The following is a 9,448-nucleotide window of genomic DNA, read 5'->3' on the forward strand; positions in this document are numbered from 1 at the left end:
AAAAAATACTAGTTTCTGAGTATGTCCCGCCCTACAAAAATTAGTCTCCCAAGAGGGAGGGAAAACTAATTTTTTGAAAGCCGCCAAGTGATTTTGAAGTGTGACACGGCTTTGAAATCATTCACTGAAACCTCTAAGAACCCCTGGTTCGCATTTGGCTTGAGCCCTTTTAGAAGAATTAAAGTGGCAGAAAAGTTCATAGATTGTTGTGAGAAGCTGATGGTTAAATTTAAGAGTTTAATAGGAAATTTAAAGTAATCAAGAAAATAAACTCCCCCACAGTTAAAAAAACCAAACAAACATAAAACACATCCTGTATGTTTATTATCAGGAAAATGCTGAGGACTGTAATTAGGACTATAAATTTAGTTGACAGTAAATGAGCTAGATTAGTAAATAAAACTGCCTGTAAACATTGGCAAATCAGTTATCCTCTCGGGTGTGGTTTATAAAAGAACCTAGCCGATATCGTAAGAGCTGGGGAGCGGCTCTGACTGGGGGAGAAGCGCCCACCGTTTCACAGCCCACAAAAGCTCTAGGGACCACCATCTCCCGTTGTCCGGGGAGAATGCCACAGGTACCTTCTCCCCATTCCCGGAGCACGGCCGGAGATGCAGTGGCCTCCATTTCCTCACAACCTTCCTTTGTCCCTGGCAATCTGACTTTGATCCTCAAAAGTCCATTAAACGCCCCTTCCAGGTCCCCAGGGACCACAGGCCTCATAAGCGCTACAAACTCATAGCAGCCTTTCCAGAAGGAAGTCTCCAGAGCCCTGGGAAGCCTCTTGCTCACTCCCTCCCCGCCCCACTGCCAGCCCCATCTTCAGGGACTTCCCTCCCACCGCCTGGAAACAGGCTTCAAACTTCACCCCTCCCCCCTCCCCCCTTTCCCATGACGTTAAAGTGAACTAGTTTTCCCACTTCTACTTTTTCTTGCTGTCCTTAAAGATAATTACACAGGGTTTTCATTTGCTTTATGAAACATTTACTCCTCATCAGGAAATGAAAATAACAAAAAATAACAAACATAGGGAAGCTAGTAAGTCACAGCTTCCCCTCCCTTGCTCAGGGGAAGCCTCTGGAGCAAGGCTCAAATGTGTTTACATCTTCTGGTCAAATCACACCAGACCATTGGAGCCCTTTGGTTTCACCTCACTGGGCAGAATGTGCCTGGTGTCACGGTCTCCTTTTCCACACAGGATTTCTCGGTGCTCCTTAAGAATATTTCTTTAAAGTTAGTCCAATCTCCACCTAATTAGTCCACAAAGAAATGCAAATAAAATGGGATATCATTTTTATCTTATCAAGATGGCAAAGAAAAAAGAGAGACAGAGAGAAATAAAAATGAAGGCCGATGATACCGAGTTTTGGCCAGCTTGCTGGGAAGCTGACTCACTCATTCTGGCGCGGCTGGAGGGACTCTGAATCAAGAGCCTTACATATGTGCATACCCTTCAACCCAGTAATCCCACTTCGAGGAAAATATCCTGAGGAAATAATCAAGAGATGCAGTCAAGGATTTATGCACAGAGGATATTCGTTGCAGAGCCATAATTGAGAAAAACTGGCAAGGACTTAGGTGCCTCCCAGGTGGGGCTTGGCTCCGCAAATCCTCCTACATCCCTATGATGGAACGGGGCTCATTCGGCTGTGCAGTCATCCGCTCGGCAAATATTTATTAGGTAACTACTCTGCATTAGGCACTTGGGCGGGTAAACAAAACAGGTAAGCTCCCAGGCCCCCCCCCCCCGAAGATGCACCCCCTAAAATTCGGGATCTCGGAAGGCAATTTGAAAGTGTTGACATTATGTTTCGGGGGGACGCAGGCTCCACACTGTATCACCCCCACTCTCTCACCGCCTGCCATAAGCAGTTACCGATTCCGAAGAGTTATCTCGTTCAGCGGCTCTCCCAGGTCGACCTCTCCTTTTCAAAAGCAGGTCCCGAGGCGCTGGGTAACCTGATCACGGCGGAAAGAGCCGCGACGCGGAAGTCTTCCGATTGGTTTCTAGTTCCAGGAAGTTGCAGACTTCGGGCAAATCGCGTCGCCTCTGGGACTGTTTCTAATCAGAAGAATGAAAGAAAAGGCCGAACCAACCCTTCAGGTTGTCTGGGTCTACTGATTTTTGGCCCGGGGACCGAGCCATTCGTGGGTGGGGGAGTCCTAACCCGCGCTGGAGGGAGGGAAGGCGGTGGAGCCCTCCAGGGTGTCTGCGTTTGTCATGGAGAGCTCTAGAACACAAAGAAGCCATGGACCACCTAGACTGGAGGGTGAAGGCGTCCGCACACAGCCGGGCTTCGGGGCGTGGGGTGGGGGCCGCAAGCTCAGAGCTCCCCCGCGCTCAGCTTTCCACCCCCCGCAGCGACGCCAGCCCCGCGGCGTCCTTGGCCTGAGTTGCTCCTTAATATTAACACCTAACCGCTAACAATCACGGGCGCTTCTAGGTGCAACACATTGTGTAGGCGATTTGGTCACCTCTCCCTCGCGCAGGGAAAGTATGAGGTCTGTGCTGCTACTCCCATACTTCCTAAGGCAAAACAGGCTTCGGACGGTTACAAGATTTATACGAAGTCACGTGGCTAGCCCCTGGGCCTGAGCGCTTCACCTCGTTACAGGACAGGACAGTCTTTCTTCCTGAAAGGGCAGTGGGACAGCCTCCCGTTTTGTCCCTCGTTCCAGTTACAGAAGACAAGGAACAGGGGTCGTAATGGCAGTTAAGGCTTGTTGCTTACCGACTGGGAGCCTGAGAGAACTAAGTCACGAGCAGGGTTGCCACAGTTTACAAGTGATCTTAGAACCTACCAGAGCCCTCTGCTTCCATTTAGAAACTCCCTTTCTCCCCCGCAGCGCCCTTCCCCCCCGCCAGGGTGAGGGGTCGGCTCTGAAATGCGGCGGGGAAGAACAATAGGCGCCCTGGGCCCGAAGGGCGGAGGGCAATTTGCATCTCAGAGGAGCTCCGGTCGGGACGCCGGGTTTGGACTCTGACCCTTGCACTAAAGATCAGCGCTGGGAATTTCCTGTGACCTGTTGAGGTTTGCCGCTCGGAAGCAATAAGGAGTCTTTGACGTTAATATCCACTTAATTAAGGAATCTAAAATGGCAGTTTAGTGGCAGGATTCTGTGAGCTCCCTGAAATTGTACGGAAAAGTCTGTGTTGTGTGTGCATAGGTGCGTTTTTCTGGGGAGTGTTCATAACTTTCCTTGGATTCTCAGAGGGGCTCACAGCTGCCCAAAGGTGAAGAACTTCTGGTCACACGTGAGCCACACTGAAGGAGAACAATGGTGCGAATCCTGTGGGAGGAGTGGGAGCAGGAAAGGGAAAGACTTAACTGAGGGGAGATGGGGGTGGGAGGGAAGACTTTGAGGTAAAACTTCTCTGAGAGGCAGGATTTGGGTGACGGGAGAGGAAGCTGACATTTCTTGCGCTCCTAGTGTGTGCCAGGCACTGTTCTAGACTAAAATTCATGAGGATTAATAGATTCTTAACAACAACCGCATGAGGTAAATAAGATTGTTCTGGCGTTATAGATTCATTGTTTAGCAAATATTTTTCCAGCATTTATTATATGTATCAGGCACTGTTCCTAGAGTGGAAGATACAACAGTTAACAAAACAGTGGAAAATGCCTTCTTTCATGGAGCTTAATTTCCATGGGAGGCAGATGAGGAATCTGGCTTCACAGAGAGTTACCTGATACATAAGGGTCCTCAGCTAGTAGCAGGAGAGATTTGAACCCAGGCTGTACAGCACCAAAAGTTGTTTTTTGTTTTTGTTTTTATAATGACGTTAAACAAAAATAAATAAGAGGAAAGCGAGAAAATATTTACATCAAGTAGTGCAAAGAAAAGATTTAAAGTTTTCAAACTGCAAATCAAAACCAAAATATACGTTCAAAATGAAGAAATGGGCAAAGATTACTGTAATAATTCAGAAGAGAAAATATGAATGATCAATAATGTTGAATCCTGGCTTCCTGAATTGTCAGTAAAACAATCCATTTATTGCTTGCACAGTGAGGAAGAGTATTACTTTGAGTAGCCTTAGCAGCGTATCAGAGGGCAAAAGGGCAAAGTCTGGATTTTTACTGGGGTTGGAAGACTGGTCTAAGGAGGGTTTTTCAGTGGTGGTTGGGGATTGTGATAAAATACTTTAGGTTTGATGGACAGGGCCAGGCAAGGATTTGAGGAGAGGCCTTAAAAGAATCGTAATAATATGCCTTGTGGAAACCTAGAAGCTAAAATGCCAGTTGGCCTTCTTTGAAGGAGTGTGTCCTGTGACTGCAGTCACGTGTGTTTCTTCTAGGCACTTGTTGGGTTTGTCCAGATTTACCCGACCTGCTTCCAATGGACAGCAACGTCTTAAGATGTCCAAAGTGCTTGTGGGTAACCAAGTGATGTACTGAGAAGCCCATTCAATGAGGTAGAAGGGAATGATGGGCACATTGTTATTGGGCTCCCCCCACCTGTTTTTTTTTTTTCCGTTTTAGTTTCCATGTACGTATTCTCAACTTTTCAAATAGATTTTTAAAAACTTTATTGAGCTATCATTGACAGTCAACAAATTTCACATACTGAAAGTGTGCAATTTTGGTAAGTTTTGACACATGTATATGCCTGTGAAACTGTCACACAATCCAGATGATGAATATGTCCTTCCAAAGTTTCCTTGTGCCTCTTTATCATCCCATCTACTCAGTGGACCCTGTCTCCAAGCAACAACCCATTTGTCTTCTGTCACTGCAGATTCTTTACATTTTTTGTTTGATCTTATGCAAGTGTAATCCTATAGTATGTATTCATTTTTGCCCTTTTTAACTCAGAATAATTATTTTGAGATTCATCCATGTTGTTGCGTGTATCAATAGTTTATTTCTTTTTATTACTAGTAGTATTCCGTTGTGTGGATATACCACAAATTGTTTATCTACTCATCTGTTGGTAACAGCTGGGTTGATACCAGTTTTTGACTATTACAAATAAAACTGTACATGTACATAAAACTGAACATTCATGTACAAGTATTTGTGTAGATACATGCTTTTACTTCTCTTTGGTAATTAATTACCTAGGAATAGAATGGCTTGATCATATGATAGGTGTATGTCAGACTTAAGAAACTGCTAAGCTGTTTTCCAAAGTGGTGGTCCCATTTTATATTCCTAGTAGCCATATATGAGATTTCTAGTTGCTTTGTATATCTTCACCAACATTTGCTGTAATCAGTCCTTTCAAATTTTGCCATTCTTCGAGGTGTGTAGTAGGATCTCATTTTAGTTTTAATCCTTCCTTCCTTCCTTCCTTCCTTCCTTCCTTCCTTCCTTCCTTCCTTCCTTCTTGGCTTCATGCATGGAGCCCAATGTGGGGCTTGAACTCATTACCCTAAGATCAAGACCTGAGATAAGATCAAGAGTCAGATGCTTAGCCACCTGAGCTACCCAGGAGTCCCTTAATTTGCATTTCTTAGATAACTAATGGTGGTGAGCATCTTTTTGTGGGCTCTTTGATATCCATATATCTTCTTTGTGAAAGTGGCCATTCAAGTTATTTGCTCCTTTTTGTTGTTGGGCTGTTTATCTTATTACATTTTGAAGGTGTATGTACGTATATATACATACATATAAGTATGTATATATGCACACACACACACACACACTCACTCTGAGTACAAATTCTTTATCAGATTTGTGATTTGCTAATATTTTCTCCCAGTCTGTGGCTTAACTTTGCATTCTCCAAATAGTAGCTTTCAAAGAGTGTACCTTTGGGCAGAGACTCCAAATAGTAGCTTTCAAAGAGTGTACCTTTGGGCAGAGACTACTAGTTAGGGCCTGGCTTTAGTGTCCTCTCCTTTCAGACCAGAGGCCTTTGCCACAAGATCTGCTCCCCTAGATCCTTGGTTAGGCCAAGAAGCCTTCAAGCTTGATTTCTCTCTTCATATTTATTGGAGCTGGAGGTACTGGAGCAGCAGTGTATGTCTTGTGTCTGGCATTGTTCAATCCAGATATCCATTGGGATGAAGAGAGTAACCCAGAATCCAGAATAAAGTGTGTCCTAATGATCAATGCAATGATCAATGAGTAATCTATAATTACTCGGTAATTATAGATTATAGCAAACTGAAGAAAGAGGACTCGGACTTCTAAATGAAATGTTTGACTATAAAGCTGCTTAGAATGAAGGTTTTCTGGAAGTCATTCGTATAATTTTCTACTTAACCAGAAACCATTTCCCCTGTAAACGCTCAAAATCATGTTGATGTACTGTGTTGGAGTTTACACTGATCAATAAATATCTCAAGCTAGAAAAAAAAAAAACACCATGCATTCTTAATTTTTATTAAGTCCAGTTTATCAGCTTTTTCTTTTATGGACCATATCTTTTGTTGGTATGTCTAAGACATCTTTGCCTCATCCAAAGCCATTTACCTTTGTTTTCTTTTTAAGTTTAACAATTTTAGGATTTACATTTGTATCTATGATGCATTTTGAGTTAATTTTTATGTATGGTATAAGGGGTGGATTGAAACTTCATTTCTTTTGCATGTGAACAGTCACTGCAAAGGCTATTCTTTTTGCCACTTAATTGCTCTTGAAACTTCTTTGAAGCATTGACCATATATGTCTGGGTCTATTACCACCATTTCTATTCTGTTCAATTGATCTATTTGTCTAGATTTACCTCAATTTTTCTCACACTAAATTACTGTAGCTTTATTATAAGTGTTGAAATAGGTTAGTAGAAGTCTTCCAAGTTTGTCTCTTTTTCTCAAAGTTATTTAGACTCTTCTAGGTCCTTTGTTTTCATTATAAATTTTAGAATTGGTTAGTTAATTTCTACAAAAAAGATTATTAGGATTTGGGATGGGATTGCTTTGACTCTATGGGTCAATTTGGGGATAATTGACTTTTTTTAAATTTTTTTTAAATTTTTTTAAACTTTTTTTTTTTAAGTTTATTTCTGAGACAGGAGAGACAGAGCATGAACAGGGGAGGGTCAGAGAGAGGGAGATACAGAATCCGAAACAGGCTCCAGGCTCCGAGCTGTCAGCACAGAGTCCGACGCGGGGCTCAAACTCACGGAACGCGAGATCATGACCTGAGCTGAAGTTGGCTGCTTAACCGACTGAGCCACCCAGGCGCCCCTAAATTGACTTCTAAATAATATTGACTATTCTATGAACACACCATATCTCTCCATGTATTTAGGGCCTCTTTATTTTATTTTTATTTTTTATTAAATATAATTTATTGTCAAATTGGTTTCTATGCAACACCCAGTGCTCATCCCAACAGGTGCCCTCCTTAATGCCCATCAGCCACTTTCCCCTCTCCCCCACCCTTCCACCAACCCTTAGTTTGTTCACAGTCCTTAAGAGTCTCTTATAGTTTACCTCCTTCCCTCTCTGTAACTCCCCCCCCCCACCCTCCTCCCCCATGGTCTTCTGTTAAGTTTCTCAGGATCCACATATGGGTGAAAACATGGTATTTGTCTTTCTCTGCCTGACTTATTTCACTTAGCATAATACCCTCCAGTTCCATCCATGTTGCTGCAAATGGCCAGATTTCATTCTTTCTCATTGCCAACTGGTATTCCATTGTATATGTACTCCACATCTTCTTTATCCATTCATCAGTTGAGGGACATTTAGGCTCTTTCCATAATTTAGCCATTGTTGAAAGTGCTGCTATAAACATTGGGGTACATGTGTCCTATGCATCAGCACTCCTGTATCTATTTAGGGCTTCTTTAATTTCCCTAAGTAGTTTTCAGTGAGCAGATCCTGCACATTTTTTGGTCAAATTTATTCCTAAGTATTTCAGATTTATAATGCTATTGCATATAGAAGTACAACCGATTTTTGTACATTTAACTTTGTGTCCTGCAACCTTCTGAACTTTCTTTTTCAAAATAAAACTTTTTTAAAAAGTTGTTCATATTATTCCCCTTTTCTTTCTTTCTTTCTTTCTTTCTTTCTTTCTTTCTTTCTTGTTATTAATTTAATAGGTTTTTTTTTTCCAAATTTTTTACTTAAATTCTAGTTAACATGTAATGTAATACTGGTTTCAGGAATAGAATTCAGTGATTCATCACTTACATATAAAACCCAGTGCTCATAACAAGCACGCTCCTCAATACCCATCACCCATTTAGCCCATCCCGCCCCCCCCCCCATCAACCCTCAGTTTGTTCTCTATGGTTAAGGGTCTCTTATGGTTTCCTTCCCTTTTTTTTCCTTTTCCCATATGTTCATCTGTTTTGTTTCTTAAATTCCATATGAGTGAAATCATATGGTATTTGACTTTCTCTGACTTATTTCGCTAAGCATAATTCACTGTAGCTACATTGATGTTGTTGCAAATGGCAAGATTTCATTCTTTTTGATGGCTAAGTAGTATTCCATTGTATATACATGCCACATCTTCTTTATCCATTGTCCTTCCTTATTATCCTTTCAGTATGTGTAGAATCTATTTTTATGTCAACTCTGTCATTCTTGATATTGGCAATTTGTACCTTTCTTCTTTTTTCTCTAAACAATCTGGCTGTAGGTTTAACAATTTTATTGATTTCTCAAAGAATTACCTTCTGGGGTGCCGGGGTAACTCAGTGGTTAAGCATCTGACTTTGGCTCAGGTCATGCCCTGCTTTGGATGAGCCCTGCTTCTCTCTCTGCCCCCGACCCCTCTGCCTCCCTCTGCCCCTCCTGAGATTCTCTCTCTCTCTACCCCTCACTCACTTGCGTCCTCTCTCTCTCAAAAAAAAAAAAAAAAAAAAAAAAAAATTCTGGTTTCATTGATTTTTCTTTTTCTGTTTTATTGATTTTGCTCTAATCTTTATTTTCTCTTTTGTTAGTTTTTATTTATTTTTTTTTTTGTTTCTAAACTAATATATGTTAGATGGAACTTAGTAACATGTTACATATGTAGCATAGAAAACCTTTTTGTAGGGTAGGTGTTCACTGCTAGCAATTTGTCTTTAAGAGCTGCTTTAGATGCTCTTTTTGCTTTCACTTTGATTCATTTTTTGACCGTGTGGCTAGAGAACATACTTTACATGACTTGCATCTTTTTAAATTTATTGATACTTATTTTGCAATCTTGGTAAATGTTCTTTGTGTTGTTGGAAAGAATTTGTATCTTGCCATTCATGAAAATATTCTATAAATATCAATTTGGTCAAGTTGGTTGATGGTATTATCCAAGTCCTCTATGTCTCTACTGATTTCTATCTGTATGCACTTTTAATAATTGAGAAAAGTGCTTTTCCTACTATACTTGAGACTTTGTCTCTTTCTCATTGATTCCATTAGTTTTTATTTCATGTATTTGGAAGCTCTGCTGTTTTTGAATAGGATGTCAGTGAGAAATCCAGAAGTTTTGAGGTCGTTTAAGAACACAAGGTATGGGTAGGTAAATGACAGACCTCAGGATTATGTTATGGGAGTTTT

General features: G+C 41.5%; 1 long non-coding RNA gene across 1 annotated transcript; it reads right to left on the bottom strand.

The window, feature by feature from the left end:
- Positions 1–302: 302 nt before the first annotated feature.
- LOC125171209 (uncharacterized) lies at positions 303–2,980 on the bottom strand. Its single transcript, XR_007154221.1, has 2 exons — positions 2,803–2,980; positions 303–2,062 (listed from the first exon to the last, which is right to left on the bottom strand). It is a non-coding gene; the product is annotated as an uncharacterized LOC125171209 (long non-coding RNA).
- Between the last annotated feature and the right edge of the window lie 6,468 nt (positions 2,981–9,448).

The sequence above is a fragment of the Prionailurus viverrinus genome, chromosome B4 (assembly GCF_022837055.1).
Source record: "Prionailurus viverrinus isolate Anna chromosome B4, UM_Priviv_1.0, whole genome shotgun sequence".
In the NCBI taxonomy this organism is placed as follows: Eukaryota; Metazoa; Chordata; class Mammalia; order Carnivora; family Felidae; genus Prionailurus; species Prionailurus viverrinus.